The sequence below is a fragment of the Schistocerca cancellata genome, chromosome 5 (assembly GCF_023864275.1).
Source record: "Schistocerca cancellata isolate TAMUIC-IGC-003103 chromosome 5, iqSchCanc2.1, whole genome shotgun sequence".
Classification (NCBI taxonomy): domain Eukaryota; kingdom Metazoa; phylum Arthropoda; class Insecta; order Orthoptera; family Acrididae; genus Schistocerca; species Schistocerca cancellata.
In genome coordinates, this window is record NC_064630.1 from 114,637,975 (window position 1) to 114,658,914 (window position 20,940).

At 43.2% G+C, this 20,940-nt stretch overlaps 1 long non-coding RNA gene across 1 annotated transcript; it reads left to right on the forward strand.

The window, feature by feature from the left end:
* The first annotated feature begins 2,692 nt into the window (after nucleotides 1-2,692).
* Nucleotides 2,693-16,568, forward strand: LOC126187320 (uncharacterized). The gene is made up of 3 exons (XR_007537707.1): nucleotides 2,693-2,721; nucleotides 8,106-8,200; nucleotides 16,458-16,568. It is a non-coding gene; the product is annotated as an uncharacterized LOC126187320 (long non-coding RNA).
* Nucleotides 16,569-20,940: the final 4,372 nt, after the last annotated feature.

The window sequence follows — 20,940 nt, forward strand, 5'->3', positions numbered from 1 at the left end:
AAAGTCAAACTACAACTAAAAAAAAATGACTCTTTGCTTTATGGCAATTTTTGGTATTGGTTGTTTTTTGTGACAGTAAAGACTAATTTTGTTAACAGTTTTAAATTATATTCCGAAGTGAAACCAACTCCTTAAAACAATCGATTGTTCACATTGCACCAATTTATTCTTGTGTTTGTTGCATACGGTAGCGATAAAGATCAATTATATGAAAAATTTTCAAATGAACTATTTACATTCCTCTGTCTTAAGTTGGTACAGTAGAGAATCATACAGCCATTGAATAAGTCATTTTCGGAAATTTTTCACAGCGTGCATGTCCAACACGACTCACAGCACTTGTCCTTGGATAACCATCGTAAAGTTATCGGGAAAAACGACAGAGAGCGAACTCATGCACAACATTGTTAGGTCGAAGCGATAGAGTGCGCGCTTGTCCCCTGGTGGGACATGAAGGAGGGGGCTGCTTACCTAAGCAGGCCAAGAGAATATTAGTGACACTTTCGATTTCAAATCGAAGCACCGCACGGCTGACAGTAATTCGATATAACTGTACTGCACTTTAATTCCACGTACATTCCGTAACGAAGCGACCAGTTCGATCTCTCTCTCACTTTCTCACAGTCGATTCTGTACTCTCAAACCCTTGAAAATCGTACTGCCAGCACATACAGTACACCACCAACTAATATTTGCTTAAAAGATGACTTTGGCCCCCAGTACATGTGGGACCTCGTACACCCTGAGCTCCTTGGAGAAGACAAAGGATAAAATTTTGATATTCGTACTTCAGGAACGAACAGCTCAGCGTTATGAGAAGCACAATTTTGCGGGGTACAAACACCACACATGAACCAAAAACATAGGAAATTACCCATATTCATTTTTGTGACCTGATCGTCCTGCTGTTTGTTGTTTCTAAGTGTGCTAAACGCATGTGTTATACATTTCTCCCTATATATGCTTCTCTGCACATAAACTACGTATGTGTGCCGTGCTTCTGGTCACATGCAGTGGAAGTGATTGACGGATCATGGGCATTGACTGAAGGGTATTGGGAGAGCCGAGTTGGATATTGCGATGGGGATGTGGGAAGAGTGGGTCGGGGGTCACAGTAAAATAACTAAATGAAAAATAGGTAAGTAAACGCACACATACACACACACACACACACACACACACAGATAATCACTGACAGTGCTCCACACCCACGCAGTCTCGATCCCCACCGTGGCATTGTACTCCATTCTCCTAGAATCCCTCAATTCTTTCCTATGCTACCCTAACCGGCTCTATAGCATGTGACCAAGAGCAATGTTACTCCCACTCTGCAGTGGAGTGTGCGCTGATATGAAACTTCCTGGCAGATTAAATCTGTGTGCCAGACCGAGACTCGAACTAGGGACCTTGGCCTTTCGTGGGCAAGTGTTCTACCCACTGAGCCACCCAACCACGACTCACGCCCCATCCTCACAGCTTTACTTCTACCAGTACCTCGTCTCCTACCTTCCAAACTTTACAGAACTTCTCCGGCGAACCTTGCAGAACCAGAGCACTTGCCTGCGAAAGGCAAATGTCCCGAGTTCGAGTCTCGGTCCGGCACACAGTTTTAATCTGCCAGGAAGATTCATATCAGCGCACACTCCGCTGCAGAGTGAAATTCTCATTCTGGGAACATCCCCAAGGCTGTGGCTAAGCCATGTCTCCGCAATATCCTTTCTTTCGGGAGTGCTACTTCTGCAAGGTTCGCAGGAGAGCTTCTGTAAAGTTTTGAAGGTACGAGACGACGCACTGGTAGAAGTAAAACTGTGAGGACGGGGCGTAAGTCGTGCTTGGGTAGTTCAGTTGGTAGAGCAGGTGCCCACGAAAGGCAAAGGTCCTGAGTTCGAGTCTCGGTCGGGCACCGAGTTTTAATCTGACAGGAAGTTTCAATGCTAACATGTTCAATTTTCTGCCGCGTACGCTACGTGCAGAGAAATATTTACTCGAAGAAGCCTATACCATGTGCATTTACGACGTACAGAACAACAAACGCCTGGAAGAACAGGTAGGAAAAAATGAATGTACGCAAAACAAAATGATATAATTGTCAGTAGAAACACCTAAATCTAAAGAAATTGCCACAAAATCACCACAGATGTCAAATCAGTATATGTATAATTAATAATTTTATATGTCTTATCGACCACTGTAGATGCCTAAGAGGAATAGACGAAACATACCTGATACTGAAGAACAAATCCAGTTGCAAAAACGGCAGTGAGCATCTGAGGAAAATGGCTGGAAATATTAACAAGAAACGTCAACGTTTCCTAATTTGTGGATCTGGCGGATAGAGCCCTGAGCCGTTTGTTTACGAGTGTGAACTTGAGCTAGGGAACCCGCTCGCTGCCTCAGAGAGCGCGGGCGGCGGCTCGTCGCTGATGGCGGTGTGGCTGGTGCTGGCCGTGCTCGCCTCCATGGTCGTGATGGGCGTCGGCATCGCGCTCGTGACGCGGCTGCTGTGCCGCTCGCAGCGCCACGACCACCCACCGGCGCTGGGTCCGCGTGGCGACAACGGGGGCGGCGCCGCGGGAGCAGGGGCGGTGGTGGCGCTGCCGGGCGCGCGGCCGCACTGCGTCGACAAGGCGGTGGGCGGCGCGCCGCCCGCGGGGGCCGCCAAGCTCATAGACCCCGGGGGGGCCGACGACCCCGACATCATCTCGCACGCCGCCTACCCAGGTACCATCCGCTCTTCCGTCTGCCTTGATGCGCTTAAGCTGCGACCATTATGTTCAGGGGAGGTTTACTATCGTTGGCCCGAAGAGAGCTTGTTCTTTGAGAATTTTCTTCTCGGGATGTGTTATAGATATCAATTTCAAATTTGGTCAAAATTTTTATTGATATTTCCTCTACAAACCGGAATTTTTTCGACCGGAAATGTCGAGGCGCAAAGGTCGGAACGAAACAAAATTTCGATGTATACATCCATGCGCGGTACGACACAGGTCAGCCGGCTATTCTGAAATAAAAATTAAGTTGATGTTATCGAAGTGTATAAGATTCTTTAGGAGTTTTACCTCGCTTAAGTTATTTGGACCATAGGAAACAAAATGGCGGCCATTTGAAAGAAATAACGTTTTTTTCATCGATTTTTCGACTTCGTCGGCCAAGTAAAAATATTTATCGTTGATAGATCGGAATAAAAGTCGTTCCTGGAAGAGGAACGACAGATGCAATACATGCTTTAAGGCGGATAGTGGAGAGACAAGGGAGCTACAAGCCGATCTACATATGGCTTTCATTGATTTGGAGAAAGCATATGACAGAGTCCCAAGGGACGAAATTTGGAGAGGTATGAGAGAGCAGTGCGTGCCAGAGGAGTATGTGAGGTTAGTGAAGGAAATGTACAGAGGAGCAATGACACAGGTGAGAAGTAGTGTGGGCATGACAAAGGAGTTTCCAGTAAAAGTAGGGTTGCATCAAGGGTCTGCGCTTAGTCCCTACCTCTTTGACCTGATTATGGATGTGCTGGTGAAAGATGTGAAGAAGCAAGCGCCATGGAATATTATGTTTGCGGATGATGTGGTTCTTTGCGAGCAGAGCAACGACAGACTTGAGGAAAAGCTGGAGGATTGGAGGAAGGCACTAGAAGAAAGAGGGATGAAAATTAGCAGGACAAAGTCAGAATATTTAGCACTGATGCATGTGCAGATGAGGACTAGCAAAATCCAGGACGATGAGCTGAAATCGGTCTGCAAATTTAAATACGGAGGGACGGAGGACTGGAAAGCGAGATACAACATCCAATAAATTGCGGTTGGAACAAATGGAGGAAAATGAGTGGAGTATTGTGTGACAAGAAGATGAGCACTGGGTTGAAATGGAAAGTGTATAAGTTAGTGGTAAGGCCTGCTATGATATACGGGGCAGAGACATGGCCAATCACAGTAGCCCAGGAAAGGAAAGATGGAAGTGGATTGGTTCAAATGGCTCTGAGCACTATGGGACTCAACTGCTGTGGTCATAAGTCTCCTAGAACTTAGAACTACTTAAACCTAACTAACCTAAGGACTGCACACAACACCCAGCCATCACGAGGCAGAGAAAGTCCCTGACCCCGCCGGGAATCGAACCCGGGAACCCGGGCGTGGGAAGCGAGAACGCTACCGCACGACCACGAGATGCGGGCTAATGGAAGTGGAAGAAATGAGGATGCTGAGGTGGATGAGTGGGGTGACAAAGAAAGACAGGATTAGAAATGAATTTGTTAGAGGAGCTGTGAAAGTGGGACCCATGGGGAAAAAGATACAAGAGAGCAGACTAAGGTGGTACGGACACTTATAGAGAAAAGGGAAGACGGGAAGAGTATATTGGAGACAGAATTGAAGATATAAATATTGAAAGAGCGAGAAGGAGAGGAGACCGAATATGAGGTGGAAGGATAAGATATCCGGGGACCTAAGGGAGAAAGGATGGAAGAAGGAAGAGGCAATGGATAGAGTACTGCGGAGGAGAAGGATCCAGAAGAGCAACGCCGACCCTACGTGACGTGGGACAAGGCGACGATAAAGAAGAAGAAGAAGATGATGGCAATAAGAGTAGTACAACTCCTAGACAAATTATTTAGCTTCGTCGGAAACAAAGAATCATGCCAACCGGGTCAGTAGATTTGAAGTTACCATACCTCGCGATAAAAAAAGTCATTTCGAGAAAAACGCGTTTGAAGTTTTGACTACCTATAAATGCAATATTATGCAACTTACGTTCAATCTGCTATTTCGGGTCCATAAACTAGTCTTCGTTTTCCTCACAGAGAGCGTCTGCTCGACCTGGGCTATCCTGTGCTGCTGCAGAGCCGCTCGTACGGCCGGTGACAAGCGGTTTTCGGCCGCTTGAATCCGGTGGTCGTCCGAATGCTTGGCGAATTGCGTCGAATAGAGTCCCAGTGTGACGTCCATCGTTGTCATGGTCTTCACAACTGCTGAATACCCTCCGTTGAAGATGTTCACTGCCAGGAAAGTCACAATCTCCACAGTCTTCGCACCAGAACGCAAATGCTAGGGGCTAACTTCCACACGCGTCCAAATTTTCATTTGAATTTCGTGTGTTTCCTCCCAAGCACCGGTACAATAACTCATCCTCCGAAGGAAAAAAAAAACTGGTGCGTGAAAAAGGCCGATTTGAGGCAGGTGCACTTTTTTGTTCAAGCGCGAATAAAAAACATTTCGGTTCCGTATTCGGAAAAACCGTTTCAGGGATGGATTCTAAATACTTTTATGGATCCAAAAATGCATTTTAAAAAGAATCGATTTTTTTAACCAAGAGGCAGTAAACCTCCCCTTAACAAATGTTCTGAAATTACTGTTAGCTAGTTATGTACTTCGTATTTTAAGATTTAAAAAAAAATATTTATTGATTTTACTGATTTCTTATACTTACAATAAATGTTTTAAATTTGTCAGGTAAATGTAAAACAGAAATTTAAGTCTAAGTAGTAATTATGTCTTTTCGCAATAAATTTCGTATTTGCATAACTCTAGTGGGGACAGCAACTCATTTTTAGACTGTGGTGCAAAAATAGACAGCTACAGTTACAACTAAAAAGATGTTTATTTACTCGGTGACCACTTTCGGGCTACGCACGTTCTCACACCAACCAATCTTTGGCATAGATTGTAGCAGCAAACTAAGTTCGAAAATTAGGTAGTAATATACGTATATGTACGCACTTTGCTGTTATTTTGATGGATATTTTACTTCGCAAACCTTGGGCTTGGGAATGGGCTAGCCCAAAACCGGTCGCCGACTAAATAAACATCCAATTTAGTTGCAACTCTGGCTGTCTCGTTTTGCTTCACAAATCTCATATTCATATTTTCAAGTTCAGGATCCTTCTCATACATCTATGTGTCTTTAAAAAGTATGTTGTTAATAAAACTTAACGATAATTAACGAAATCTGTGTTTTCTACAATTTTTGTGGTGGTCATAAAGTAGCCCTCTTCTCAGTCCACACATTACGGAAAATGCGTCGGTACTGCTGAGATTGTGCTACATTTTCACGTTATGGATCCTGCTTATACGTAAGTATGTTTTTAAAACGGATGTTGTTAGTAATATTTAACAACAGTTAACGAAAATTGTTTTCTAACTTTTTGTGTTGGGCATCAAGTAACCCCCCTCCCGCCCTTGGTAATACGCGTTACAGAAAATACGTTGGTATTACCATGGTTAACTCTGAGCATGTCTCATGCCATTGCATTATTAGGTCGCTGTTACATCTCTTGACGAGTTTCGAGGGTAGCCCACATTCAGAAAATCTGCCAAATGAGATACAATTGCCATGGAATTTCAAGCACGGTGAATACATGACGTTAACAGTAAAAATATTGAAAAACTACCACAATTAAGTACCGTTACCAAAAAAAAAACCTTTTAATACATATCACCGTGTCAAATAATTGTTTTTTCGCCATCAGCACTCAATGGATGGTGGTCTTCTCTTCAAAGACTAATTACCAGAATGTGCCATATGGTAAGTTTATCTTCATTAGACCACTGAACATCTTTTCCAGGTGTGGCTTATAACAACTGCTTCTAGGCGTTCGCGTTAGATTTCGTTGCTCTTAATCAAAATGTCCCAGATGTCCCGAGAAAATTATTTAACATACTATTGAAATAACTTACGGGAATGCAGTCGGGTGACGATATCGACAATCGATGATATTTCGACAGATGACTACCTCGCCATTTTCAAGGCAAAACTGCAGATAACAAGCGCTGCGCAAGTGAATTTAAAAAACTTCGGTTTGGAGAGCAATAGCGGAAAGATAAAGCACACACACACACGAATTATTTGTGTAGAAAAATTTCACAAGCTGGCAACATTCACAGCGTACACGAAAAGCTAATGAACAAATACGAACACTGCAATACTGCACTGAGCGCGGAACACATGTAAATGCAGTTCTGTTTCCATAGTGAGGTTAAATGCAAATAACGCCAACTCAGCGTAAGAAAAAATGCTTTCAAAAAAGGCGGAAAAACTGGTATGTGTAAATCTACAACGAAGTTTCTTTCCATCTCAACTTCCGCCAACAACGAAGCAAAAAACTGTGGTCTGCAGAATATGTGAACAAGAGGCAAAAACTTCGTAAGGGAATTGGACGCAAACTTTAGAATGAAATACTGATTTTGATGTATAACAACTATAATGTACTAACATTTGTATCTATATTTCCCGAATGTCCACAGGAAGCGCTCTGTAAATAAAAGCGAAACGCGCCTGGCGTAGATCTCATTTTTATTAGTTTTGCAGTAAGCTTAAGTCGTAGAAACCACCAATAATTGATTATTTGTGTGTAATTTGGTATGACTACGCACCATGGACGAAAGACATGTATCTCCACTGAATTCCGTGTTAACTGATCGGCAGCACCCGTGGAGCGAGATTGTTACTTCCTCTTTTTAATAAAACAAAAACCAAGACTTTAATGTGGCTACGAGCCTACAATGCAAATATCTCTTCAACTCTTAAATTTTCAGCGTCATTTGAGGTTGCGCTCATGAAGAATACCAAAAAGATGAGTGACTCCACACACATGATAGCTGTTAATTCAAACACAAAGCACCTATCGTGCTAGTGCATTTAAAGAAGCAAGATTTTAGATGGTTCAGCGGCTGCCTCCATACCATCTTCAGAAATCCACAGTCTACTTGACCAGCACTGTATAACATATTACCATAAAAAGTGGCCCCACAGTCTTGGAAATGTCTCAGTAGTACTTTTTGTTATTGTTACTTTTATTAATTTCAACTTTTAACAAGTTAAGTGTTTAACGTTCGGAAGGCGCCTTTGGTATTTAACGTTAACTATTTTCTGCCTGCTTCTGCTGGTCTAATTTCTTACCAAGTAAGTGAAATATCAATGTCTAAATAGCTGAGTACACAAGTCTGTGTGATTCCCAAATAATTTTTTCGATCATTTCTTTTACACTTTGGTATGATGTAGACCTATCCCTTCCTACGACAGATTTTACGGACACACTACGTTTTTATCACTACACTTCATGATGATTACGCACCAAATTACCTGACAACTGTTAACAGCTGTTGATTTTACAGATTTCGGGGCACAGAGCGTCCACCTGCCGACAATACGATCGCCTCCGGCGGTGCAACTTCAGCGACGAAGGAGCGAAGACATTTACAGGAGAACGGTGCGTATATCTGCAGCAAAAGTAAGCAGTATTCCTTAGTACTGTTCTTCCCTCTGGGGACTGCATACCGTTTATTTAAACACCCAAGAGCACACCCAGTTAATACTGCTACAAACTGGTTTATTCTTTGCTTTAATAAATGTTGTACACATTAAAAAACCGACTCCTTGCGCATGTTTTGTGCATAAGGCATCTTTATATAGCTTAATACCTGTAGTCCCCACTTGTCATATTTAAACACCGTGTAAAAAATCAGGAAGACATAATCAACCTTTTTTTTAACTGATCTCCATCACTAGGGTCCTACGTTTATCTGAAAAGTTGGATTCCTACTGTAAAAGTAGATAATAAACTAGTTTTTCTTCTTCATATTTGTCATTTTGGGCGCATAAGTCGAATGGCTGTACACGAGTCATTGAACGAAGTACATCTCAGAGAAGTGCTATTCGCGCTTGGTATAACGATCGCTTTGAGACTGAGTATTAACAACTAAAGTAACTAAATAACGTGTAAGTTCAAAACCGTCACTATTACCCATAATTTATGTGTATAATGTTAGAGAACATATATACGCTCCAACTTTTTAGTCAGATTCACGATGCCAAAGGCTACCTCCACACTGCATAATACAAAAAGGTCTTTTTAAATACCAGCCCTCTGTGGCTCCAAACCTAGCTTACGAAGGTATTTGAAAATGGCGTAATAAAGGAAATAGGCGCAATATATATTTTTACCACTGTCGTAGGTTCAACGTGCCTAATGAATAAAATAAAAGAAACTTTTTATTTTAAGGTATAGAGAACCAATCCCTGTCCACTTAATGTTACTGGTTGTACAGAGAAAGTCGGATCTCCCATTATACTAGACACACTATAGGTTCTGTTTTCAGAAAACGTCACGGACTTCACTTTGTTTTATTTTCAATACTTACAAATCTAGAATTTACTGCTTTAAGCTCTAGAAAAGGGAACTTTACTGCAGCATGCATCGTGAAATATGTCCATCGGATTGGACTGGTATTTCTGTAGCCCATTCTTACTAAAAAATCTAAATATTCACGGTTGTAAGTGCCGAAACAATCCATTATTAAGTGGAGTGATTTATCACCTATAGAAAAAAAACACTATTCTTTCATTTTTGTGTAAATGGTGTAGTTACCATGCCTATAAGCCAATTATCGTCCACCTCTGTGGCTGAGCTGTAAGCGGGTGTACAAAAATGTAAAATCTAGCTGACAGGTGATACTAGTGTGACACGTTGTCTTCAAATTTTACAATTTTTCTTTCCCTTCGTACTTATAAAAGTACAGATAGTCTGAAATATAATCATTCTATTAATAAAGCACGACTGAAATGAGACTAGTCGCATTCTAATAAAAATTGCTTTTCAGATGACTCCAATTAGTCAACGTAGGGCTTCTCTGAACTTAAAAAGTATTCATTGAATCAGCTGCACAGGCATATCTATACAGGGTGTTACAAAAAGGTACGGCCAAACTTTCAGGAAACATTCCTCACACACAAAGAAAGAAAATATGTTATGTGGACATGTGTCCGGAAACGCTTACTTTCCATGTTAGAGCTCATTTTATTACTTCTCTTCAAATCACATTAATCCCGGAATGGAAACACACACAACAGAACGTACCAGTGTGACTTCAAACAATTTGTTACAGGAAATGTTCAAAATGTCCTCCGTTAGCGAGGATACATGCATCTACCCTCCGTTGCATGGAATCCCTGATGCGCTGATGCAGCCCTGGAGAATAGAGTATTGTATCACAGCCGTCCACAATACGAGCACGAAGAGTCTCTACATTTGGTACCGGGGTTGCGTAGACAAGAGCTTTCAAATGGCCCCATAAATGAAAGTCAAGAGGGTTGAGGTCAGGAGAGCGTGGAGGCCATGGAATTGGTCGGCCTCTACCAATCCATCGGTCACCGAATCTGTTGTTGAGAAGCGTACGAACACTTCGACTAAAATGTGCAGGAGCTCCATCGTGCATGAACCACATGTTGTGTCGTACTTGTAAAGGCACATGTTCTAGCAGCACAGGTAGAGTACCCCGTATGAAATCATGATAACGTGCTCCATTGAGCGTAGGTGGACGAAACTAAAGTGAGCTCTGACATGGAAATTAAGCGTTTCCGGACACATGTCCACATAACATCTTTTCTTTATTTGTGTGTGAGGAATGTTTCCTGATAGTTTGGCCGTACCTTTTTGTAACACCCTGTATAACGGCTGCATGGACTTCCCTATTAAACATATTTTCCATTATTGCAATGTTGCGATTACAAAAATAGTACTTATTGTTACCATGATGCACGCATGACAAATAAATGAATGTGCCATATGACGTAAAACATTCCCAATAATACTTTAATATGTTTTAACTTGTAAAACAAATTACAAAGAATAAAACAATCACATTATTAAATCAAAGTATTTGAAGTCCTACTCCGTCTTCGAAAGAATCAGCAACTTTTTCAGGGAAATATTTTTAGTTAATTGATTTAAGTCAGAGTGTTTTGTAATTTATAATCTGTTTCACAAGTCTACACAACATGAACTTAGGCGATGTTTTAGTTCATAACGCTCAGCTTTTTATCGATCAGACTTTTACTTTTTAATCACAAGGTAATATTAATGAAAAATATATTCAATACTGAACTTTACACACAATAAATAGTTGTTAGCGGCTGTCATCTGAGCTGCCCACTTGCACGGCGAACGTATTTCTGCGGACTCCTTCCGAAACTATGGCGGATGCGTTAGAAGTCTGTGTCAGACACCCGGGGACGGCCTGGCGATTTGCCTTTACACAAACAACCTGTTTCTCGGAGTTGTTCATGCCATCTTCTAACACTGTCTGCTGCAGGAGGATCCACACCATACCCAGTACGAAAGTCACGGTGAACAGTTATTACGGACCCGCAATGAGCAAAACATAGAACGCAAAACTCTCTCTGTTGTCCCGAAACCATTTTTACTAGAACTGAAGTGGGCGTGCACTGCTACTACCTTGCGGGAATCACGTAAAACTCGAGATTGTCTCTTTCCAACAGTACGTTGTTCACGCACATATCTCAAATAATGTAATAGTTATGATTTTTTTTTTAAATCGGATGATTCTTTTTGATATTTCGTTCACCACCTCTTGTTAAAACAGGCTATGAGGGCGTACTGCATTTTAGTTCTAATAAATTTTTTTTTGCAGAATATTGTATAATTTATCTGAAGACAAGTGCCCACTCTAGAGAAGGATCATAGTATTTGTGGTCTAATGTGGTAATTCATGTGTTTTAAGCAAATGTTAATACGAGAGGTGTACAATAAGTGACGCGACACTTTTTTTCTGAAAGCAAGCTGGTTTTGCTCAGGACTGCAGTAGGCCACATTATTGTCCCTCTTTTGGCTCAAAACCCTATTTTTCAACATAATCTCTGTTTAGTGCAACGGTCTTACTCTACCTTACTCGTAGGGCTCGTATGCCTGCAAGGTGCCACTCGACAGAACGACTTTGGAGCCAACGTCTTGCTGCATCAATGAACTCCCCTTCATCCACACACTGCTTCACGCCGAATGTATTCTTCATTGGGTAAAACAGATGGAAGTCGGAATGCTGTAGGTTGGATGAGGAAGACCAGTGAAGTTTCCTGAGCTTCTCTTGGTTACGAAAACTAGTTTGAGGCCTTGCTTTGTAATGGAGAAGAAGGCGTTCGTTTGCATTTTTTCAGTTGTGTGCTGCGAGATGTGTGATTGTGATCCTTCTATAACGTCGAGTGAGAGAGTTCGCCCGTTCCAACATTGCGGGACTGTCAGATGCTTACGGCCTACCAGGGCGGGGAAGATCGGAGAGGTGCGACCTTGTGATGATGACAAATCCCTCGCATGACGACTCATCTGGCTTCTGTTTACTGTCCAGTCTCCATACGAATTCTACAAGGGCCTGCGATGTTCTGGTTTTTCCGCCAAATTAAACTCAGTGACAGCCTTCTGTGTTGAGTGCACCTCCATTGGAGACACCATATTGAAGGCTACGTATAGCACTGCCAGCTATGGGAACATCATAAATCAATAGGGGTTGAAGTGAGAATATTTCGTAACGTCCGAAGCAAATTTCGTAATTTTTCAACCAAAACTGTGCGAGAAATTGTGAATTTGTTACTAAACGCCCCAAGTATACTCATGCTCATAAATTAAGGATAAATGCAGAATGTGGTGCCACACAACGTGGCACTACAAAAAACTGGCGCTAATACCATAGGCATGTAGGGAACACACACGACACAGATCTGCAAGTCCACGGTATTGCTGCCTCGGGCATGGATGTGTGAGATGTCCGTAAGTTAGTTAGGTTTAAGTAGTTCTAAGTTCTAGGGTACTGAAGACCTCAGAAGTTAAGTCCCATAGTGGTCAGAGCCAATTAAACCATTTTGAACCACGGTATTGGTGATAAGTTGAGAAAACCGTCCCGAAACATATGTAGTACAAAACGCCACTGTTTCCTGCACGTGTACCCCAACATCAATATGGGGTACGATCACCATGCACACGTACAGACGCGTCACAACGGGTTGGTATACTGTGGATCACATGGTCGAGCAGCTGCTGGGGTACAGCCTCCCATTCTTGCACCTGTCGGAACTCCTGAGGTGTCATAAGGGTTTGAAGACGTGCATCGATACGTCGACCGAGAGCATCCCGGACGTGCTCGATAGGGTTTAGGTCTGGAGAACAGGCAGACCACACCATTCGCCTGATTTCTTCTGTTTCAAGGTACTCCTCCACGATGACAGCTCGGTGGGACCGTGCATTATCATCCATCAGGAGGAAGGTGGGACCCACTGCACCCCTGAAAAGGCGGACATACCGATGCAAAAAGAAGTCCTCATGTACCTGACCTGTTACAGTTCCACTATCAAAGACATGCAGGGCTGTACGAGCACCAATCATATTCCCGGTCCACACCATCAAACCACGACCTCCATACAGGTCCCTTTTAATGACATTGAGGGGTTGGTATCTGGTTCCTGGTTCACGCCATATGAAAACCCAGCGAGAATAATTATTCGGACTACACATGGACTCGTTCGTGAAGATATTCTGGGACCACTGTTCCAGTGACCAGAGCTTTACGAGATCTCCTGTGACCAAGGATCAGTGGATTGCACCTTGCAGGCCTCCGGGCGAATAAACCATGTCTGTTCAGTCGTGTGTAGACTGTGTGTCCGGAGACAACCGTTACAGTGGCTGCGGTAAGGTCCCGAGCAAGGTTACCTGCAGTACTCCGTGGTCGTCTATGGGCCCCGATAGTAGATATCGGTCTTCTTGCGGTGTTGTACACCGTGGACGACCCGTACTGTAGCGCCTGGACACGTTGCCAATCTACTGGAACGTTGTTTTTGTGGTCTTCACTCCTGAGATTGGTTTGATGCAGCTCTCCTAAACTTGTACTACTGTAGTAGGCGTGGGGTTCGTGTCTATCTTGGCCACAATAATGCGTTCACTATGCTGTTTGTAGTAGCTTACCCGCAATCCTATTTTTTATTCATTATTAAACCTACTCCTGCATTACCTCTATTTGATTTTGTATCTATAACCCTGTATTCACCTGACCAAAGGTCTTGTTCCTCCTGCTATCGAACTTCACTAATTCCCACTATATCTAACTTTAAGCCATCCATTTCCCTTTTTAAATTTTCTAACCTACCTGCCCGATTAAGGGAACTGACATTCCACGCTCCGATCCGTAGAACGCGAGTTTTCTTTCTCCTGATAACGACGTCCTCTTGAGTAGTCCCCGCACGGAGATCCGAATGGGGGACTATTTTACCTCTGTAATATTTTACCCAAGAGGTCGCCATCACCATTTAACCATACAGTAAAGCTACATGCTCATGGAAAAATTACGGCTGTAGTTTCCCCTTGCTTTCAGCCTTTCGCAGTACCAGCACAGCAAGGCCGTTTTGGTTAGTGTTACAAGGCCAGATCAGTCAATCATCCAGACTGTTGGCCCTGCAACTACTGAAAAGGCTGCTGCCCCTCTTCAGGAACCACACGTTTGTCTGGCCTCTCAACGGATACCCCTCCGTTTTGGTTGCACCTACGGTACAGCCATCTGTATCGCTGAGACACGCGAGCCTCCCCACCAACGGCAAGGTCCATGGTTCAAGGGGGGAGGAATAGCTGCCATAATCTTTACATCACACCCTGTGTAACACGAAAGGCTATGCTACGGCCTGCTGTGTTTGACCAGCCTCCAGTCTCCCTAGAATTCTACACCTCATAACGTCATAAACATGTTTTCTTTGAGCCATTTTCACAAACAGTCACCATTAGCACGGCTGTAACGTCTGCACACTAACTAGATGCAGCGTACTGTGACAAGCACCAGCACACCTCTGCGTATGTGGACTGCAGCCAGAACCACCGTACGACGACCGCAGGTCAAATGCACCTCGTGGTCATACCCTCAGGTGATTTCATCCCGCAAACCGCCCACCAGAGCGTTGTTTCAACATGTATCAGCATTATCCTTAATTTATGAGCATGAGTGTATTTTATTAATACACTAATGACCATTAAAATTGCTACACCACGAAGATGACGTGCTACAGGCGCGAAATTTAACCAACAAAAAGAAGTTGCTGTGATATGCAAATGATTAGCTTTTAAGAGCATTCACACAAGGTTGGCGCCGGTGGCGACCCCCACAACGTGCTAACATGAGGAAAGTTCCCAATCGATTTCTCATACACAAACAGCAGATGACCGGCGTTGCTTGGTGAAACGTTGTTGTGTCAGGAGAACAAATGCGTACCATCACGTTTCCGACTTTAAAAAATGTCGGATTGTAGCCTATCGCGATTGCGGTTTATCGTACCGCGACATTGCTGGTCGCGTTGGTCGAGATCCAATGAGTGTTAGCAGAATATGTATTCGATGGGTTCAGGAGGATAATACGGAACACCGTGCTGGATCCCAACGGCCTCGTATGACTAGCAGTCGAGATGACAGGCATCTTATTCGCATGGCTGTAACGGATCGTGCAGCCACGTCTCGATCCCTGAGTTAACAGATGGGGACGTTTGCATGACAACAACCATGTGCACAAACAGTTCGACGACATTTGCAGAAGCATGGAGTATCAGCTCGGAGACCATGGCTGTGGTTACCCTTGACGCTGCATCACAGACAGGAGCGACTGTGGTGGTGTACTCAACGATGAACCTGGGTACACGAATGGCATTTTTCGGATGAATCCAGGTGAACACACATTGGAAGCGTGTATTCGTCATCGCCATACTGGCGTATCACAAGGCGTGATGGTATGGTGTGCCATTGGTTACACGTCTCGGTCACCTCTTATTTGCTTTGACGGCACTTTAACCAGTGGACGTTACATTTCAGATGTGTTACGACCCTTGGCTCTACCTCTCAGCCGGCCGCGGTGGTCTCGCGGTTATGGCGCTCAGTCCGGAACCGCACGACTGCTACGGTCGCAGGTTCGAATCATGCCTCGGGCATGGATGTGTGTGATGTCCTTAGGTTAGTTAGGTTTAAGTAGTTCTAAGATCTAGGGGACTGATGACCACAGATGTTAAGTCCCATAGTGCTCACAGCCATTTGAACCATTTCTACCCCTCATTCGATCGCCGAGAAGCGCTACATTTCAGCAGGATAATGCACGATCGCATGTTGCAGGTCCTGTACGGGCCTTTCTGAATACAGAAAATGTTCGACTGCTGCCCTGGCCAGCACATTCTCCAGATCTCTCACCAATTGAAAACGTCTGGGCAATGGTGGCCGAGCAGCTGGCCCGTCACAATACGCCAGTCACTACTCTTGATGATCTGTGGTACCGTGTTGATGTTGCATGGGCAGCTGTACCTGTACACGCCATCCAAGCTCTGTTTGACTCAATGCCCAGGCGTATCAAGGCCATTATTATTGCCAGAGGTGGTTGTTCTGGGAACTGATTTCTCAGGATCTATGCACCCAAACTGCGTGAAAATTTAATCACATGTCAGTTCTAGTATAATATATTTGTCCAATGAATACTTGTTTATCATCTGCATTTCTTCTTGGTGTAGCAATTTTAATGGCCAGCAGTGTATGTTAGAATCACAATCTAACCTCCTAATGAAATGGTATTTTAAGACGCGGCACCACACCGAGAAGGATATCGATGCTGTTTACTCTTTTCCTGCCTGCGTCCTGAAACGCGTGTCGTGTCGTGTCCTGCCGGCAGCTGGAGGTGATGTCGCCGCACGCGCTGTCGCTGGCCACGTCTCGGACGTCGCTACACGCGCCAGCCTGCCGCCTCAGCGGGGCGGCCCTGGCCTGTTCTTCGGAGACGCTGCACGTGCGCGCCCACGAGAGCACCGTCTGAGCCGGCACCGCCACCGCCTGAGGACGTCTGCGTTGGCGTCGGCGTCGGCGTCGGCGCTGCAGTCTCTCTGCGTCACCGGCTGCAGGGTGACGCCGAACACTATATACTCCTGCAACTCGACATCCAGTGCCGCGTTCACTGAGCGTATCTTCAAGGCACAGGAAATGTGTCGATACACCTATTCTTACTTATCAGACACCCAGAGCGAGACTCATTAATTCGTGACAATTTTTGGCCACAAACTGAGTATCTTCAGAAGCCACTAGTTTTAAGCAGCTTCTGGTAAACACATTGTAAACGACATGGTTTCTCGTATTGTTTGCTTACAGGGTGTTCGCTAATTCCCGTTAAAGACTTGTGGGACTTGTAGAACGGAATTAGTACATAATATTTTGGATATGAACCCATGTCGGGAAATGAGCTGTTTCCGTTCTACGACGGTTTCAGGTGTTTAACCCATCCATTTCTGCTTGAGGAAACGAATCAGGCATCATGCGGTGCAACTACTAGCTAACAATCCTTTTATTAATTAAGGACGTTTGTTTGCATCAATAACTATACGCGACGTATTTACACTATTGCAAAACAAAAAAGAGCGCAACATAAGGGACGTACAGAACAATACGTAACAGCAGCTCGATGTGCCGACCACCTTCATTGTTATAGTCATTGTACCTACGAACCATGGTCTGCTACACACTCTCCACGCCACGTGGTGTCTCTTCAGTTCGTAGTGCAGCGGCCGGAACTCGTGCCAGCAGACCTCCCTCTGTCTCTGTAGTACTCCGTCGTCAGGCGACGAGTGGCCTACTGGGACCATCCGACCGCCGTGTCATCCTCAGAGAACCATGCGGATAGGAGGGGCGGGGGGTCAGCACACCGCTCTCCCGGTCGTTATGATGGTATTCTTGACCGAAGCCGCTACTATTCGGTCGAGTAGCTCCTCAATTGGCATCACGAGGCTGAGTGCACACCGAAAAATGGCAACGGCGCATGGCGGCCTGGATGGTCTCCCATCCAACTGCCGACCACGCCCGACAGCGCTTAATTTCGGTGATCTCACGGGAAACGGTGGAGCCACTGCGGCAAGGTCGTTGTCCTCTGTCTCTGTAGTAGTCTCGTAAATTAATCTTTGCATACGATGTTAAGTAGCATCAGGTGACCATCTAACGTAATAAACCCTTCGTGCCCCATTGCATACATGGGCAATCACCTCAGATTTTTCTCTTTACCCCAACAGACGTGGACACCTTACGCATCTGAATGGAAACCATCGCACAACGGAAACATTATGTTTCTGGAAATGGATTCCTATTCCAAATACTATGTACTTACCCCCATCTACAGGTCCAAGACGTTTTTAGCGGGAATATCCGAACCCCCTGTATTGCCTGAAACGAAAAAGGCTTGGTGTACTCTTTGTAAAATCCAACTACCGTCTGGATGGTTAATATTCACACACATTCGCTCACTTTACGTAACTCACTACTGCTGCAGGTACAATGAGAACTTCGGGGTCACGTTCGATAATATGTCACATACGTAGTAGGTAGTAATTCAGTGACAACGAGTAACGTACCTATTACCTGTGTTCGTGGTGGCGGGGTGATAGAGTATTGGCTGGCCTCAAATGAATAAACAATTTTGGGATTTCACGAAAAATACCTCTAGGTTCATTTGCTGCTAGTGAGTGTCCCCTACATTTCTATTTTTCTTCAGACTAATGCTGAATTAATACGTCTGCTTGGCAGAACGAATGCACGTTCGGTTTACAATTTGTAATCCAAGGGTGGGGCAAGGAGAGGTGGAAGGTGGCATCTGCTGCCCACTCTTGCCCTTAGTTGAGTATTACTTTTTTGAGAAGCCTCATATTTCAGAAAGATAAAAGTTGAAATTTTATTGCAAAATACATTAGTCCGCTTATTCACCCTCTAGATATCCACTTCACGACTTACACCTCTTCCAAAGGCTTCCGTGCCAATCTTTAGTGGACGCTCTGGATCCAGTTTCTTCCGCTTGTCATTGGATGTCGTCTGTGGCTCATCGCAGGTCGTCCGAAACTTCTCTTTGACTCCCTCGGGTACGATTGCACCACTGTTTTGGTCCATTTGATGTTGTTGCTGGCCAAGTGTTCCGCGGAACAGAAAGGCAGTCAGAGCGCAGAAATTTTTAGTTGTGTTTCATAATTATACCGCCCTACAGCCAAGATTCAACCTGTCATTTATTCTCAGCCTTGAAATATACTGCTAGTAGGCGTGCATCTCACACAAAGCGTTATAGGGTTAAAACTACCATCCAGACATTGACAACTTGAGAAAATGACTTGAACCTTTCACATATTAAATACAATAATGGTAGAAGAATGAGTTTTCGACTAAATCTACATAAATATCCTCCATGGACATTTAAAAATCTGACGAATGCTCATGAAAAGAAAATGCTGCATACTTAAAAACCGACGGATTGAAATCAATAACTAGAAGAATATTTACTGAGTGAATGAATCAGATTTTAAACTGAACTAAATTTTTCTCGTGGAATCGTGTTAGCTTCTTACTCTATCTGTATGTAAAATCCCATTACGGTCGTGTTGATTGAAGTATAACTACTGTTTTACAACTTTCCCTGTAGCATACTGAAATTTGCTACCTGTTGTTCATTCACTTTAAGTTGGAGTAAAAAGCTCAAAGTCGTTCCACTGCAGTAATCTTTATAAGGTATTTTCATTTCGAAAATATAGAAAGCGATATACCATAATGTAAATATATCTTTGCATAAATTTCATATTATTTGCTTTGAACATTTTGCGTGCTTGGTGTCGCAACAAGTTTAAAAGGAAAGCTTAAATTTTCGGCATTTCTGTTTCGGTTTAGTTTACAAAATTGTAAACGATTTTTCTGAAACCACATGAGCGCTGATAAACACATCGTCAAGCGTCAATAACACACACACAAGAACCACAAAGGTCGACGTCTTTCGTACAAGTGGTTACGTGTCTGAAGTTGATGCAGAGTGCATGACATGAACCGTAGTAAACGTGTAAAGGCGCTATGTCAGATTCTTGTTGAAATATATCGATATTGTTATAGGGAAGCTGGCTGTAAATTCTCTGGCTCGTAAGGATAGTTTTAAATCAATCGCCAACCATTTCTTAACCCGTTGTACGTACTGTGATTAATTGCTTTATAAATTATTCGTGACGATCGTACCACTTTATTTCTTCAGTGGTCTTTTCTCTGTCATTGCATGTTCATAACGACAACGTCGAACGAATTATATCTCTGGAAACTCTAACTTACTTTAAGTACCATTACAAGTTTTTTTTCTTTTAATTATGAGGTTACTCATTACTGTTTAGTGAAAGCTTCCTTCTTACATCAATGTGAAGGTTATTGGTTATGGAGATATGACTAATTTTTGTAAAAGCTTCAACAAGTTACAAATTCTGTGAAAAGAAAATCAGTGGAGATATACATCAAAACGTTAATAAATATCAGATCATTTTGTAAGTCTACTCAATCCGTGTTTTCGGAAAGCGAACGACACTCTAAATACGTGTGTCCACGCTGGTGAAAATATCTCTCAAATAATATGGTGTTATGCATGAAATTACTTTTATATACAGGATCACATGAAACACCGGTATCTCTTGTGTGACACACATAATGAGCAACCGGCGACGGCACTTCATTTAGATATAAATAAAATGGTGGGGTGTTGGCTTTATACACGGTTAATTGTAGTACACATATCTGTTATTTTCGACCAAAGGAAAGAAAGAGAGTACAAGCTCTTACACGTTAAAAGCAGGATAGAAGTAAATAGATTAGGACATACGAACACTTTTGTTCTGTTTTGTGTTGGGTGTATCTTTGTAGCTACAAAATACTTTACTTGTTATCCCTGTCTCTTATTTCACACTAATTTTGTTTCATCTGTTTTAACACAATTTGTTTCTCCTGACAGCGTTTGAAAAACTGGTTGTACTCTCAGTGTATTACTCTGTAACCGGGCGTTTGCTGACGCGCAGAAATATTGTGACATGAACCATTATGATAACAATAAGTGAAAACTTTGACACGTACCGGAACTGTTTCAAGTGATTAATTGTCCACTTAATTCTGTCCCGATATAAGGAAGAACATTGTTATATCAGACTATCTTTCATATATTCAGTGATATAAATGTGATATTCGTGTGCAAATTGCGATAAATGTGTGTCATACCCTTTCTCAAGAAAGATAAGTGTCCTTTGTACAAAATAAGACAAATATTTTAAATTCGATGTGTTTTTTCTATATGTGTTGTTGTCCGCTTTAATGTCACTTTATAGCCGTTGATA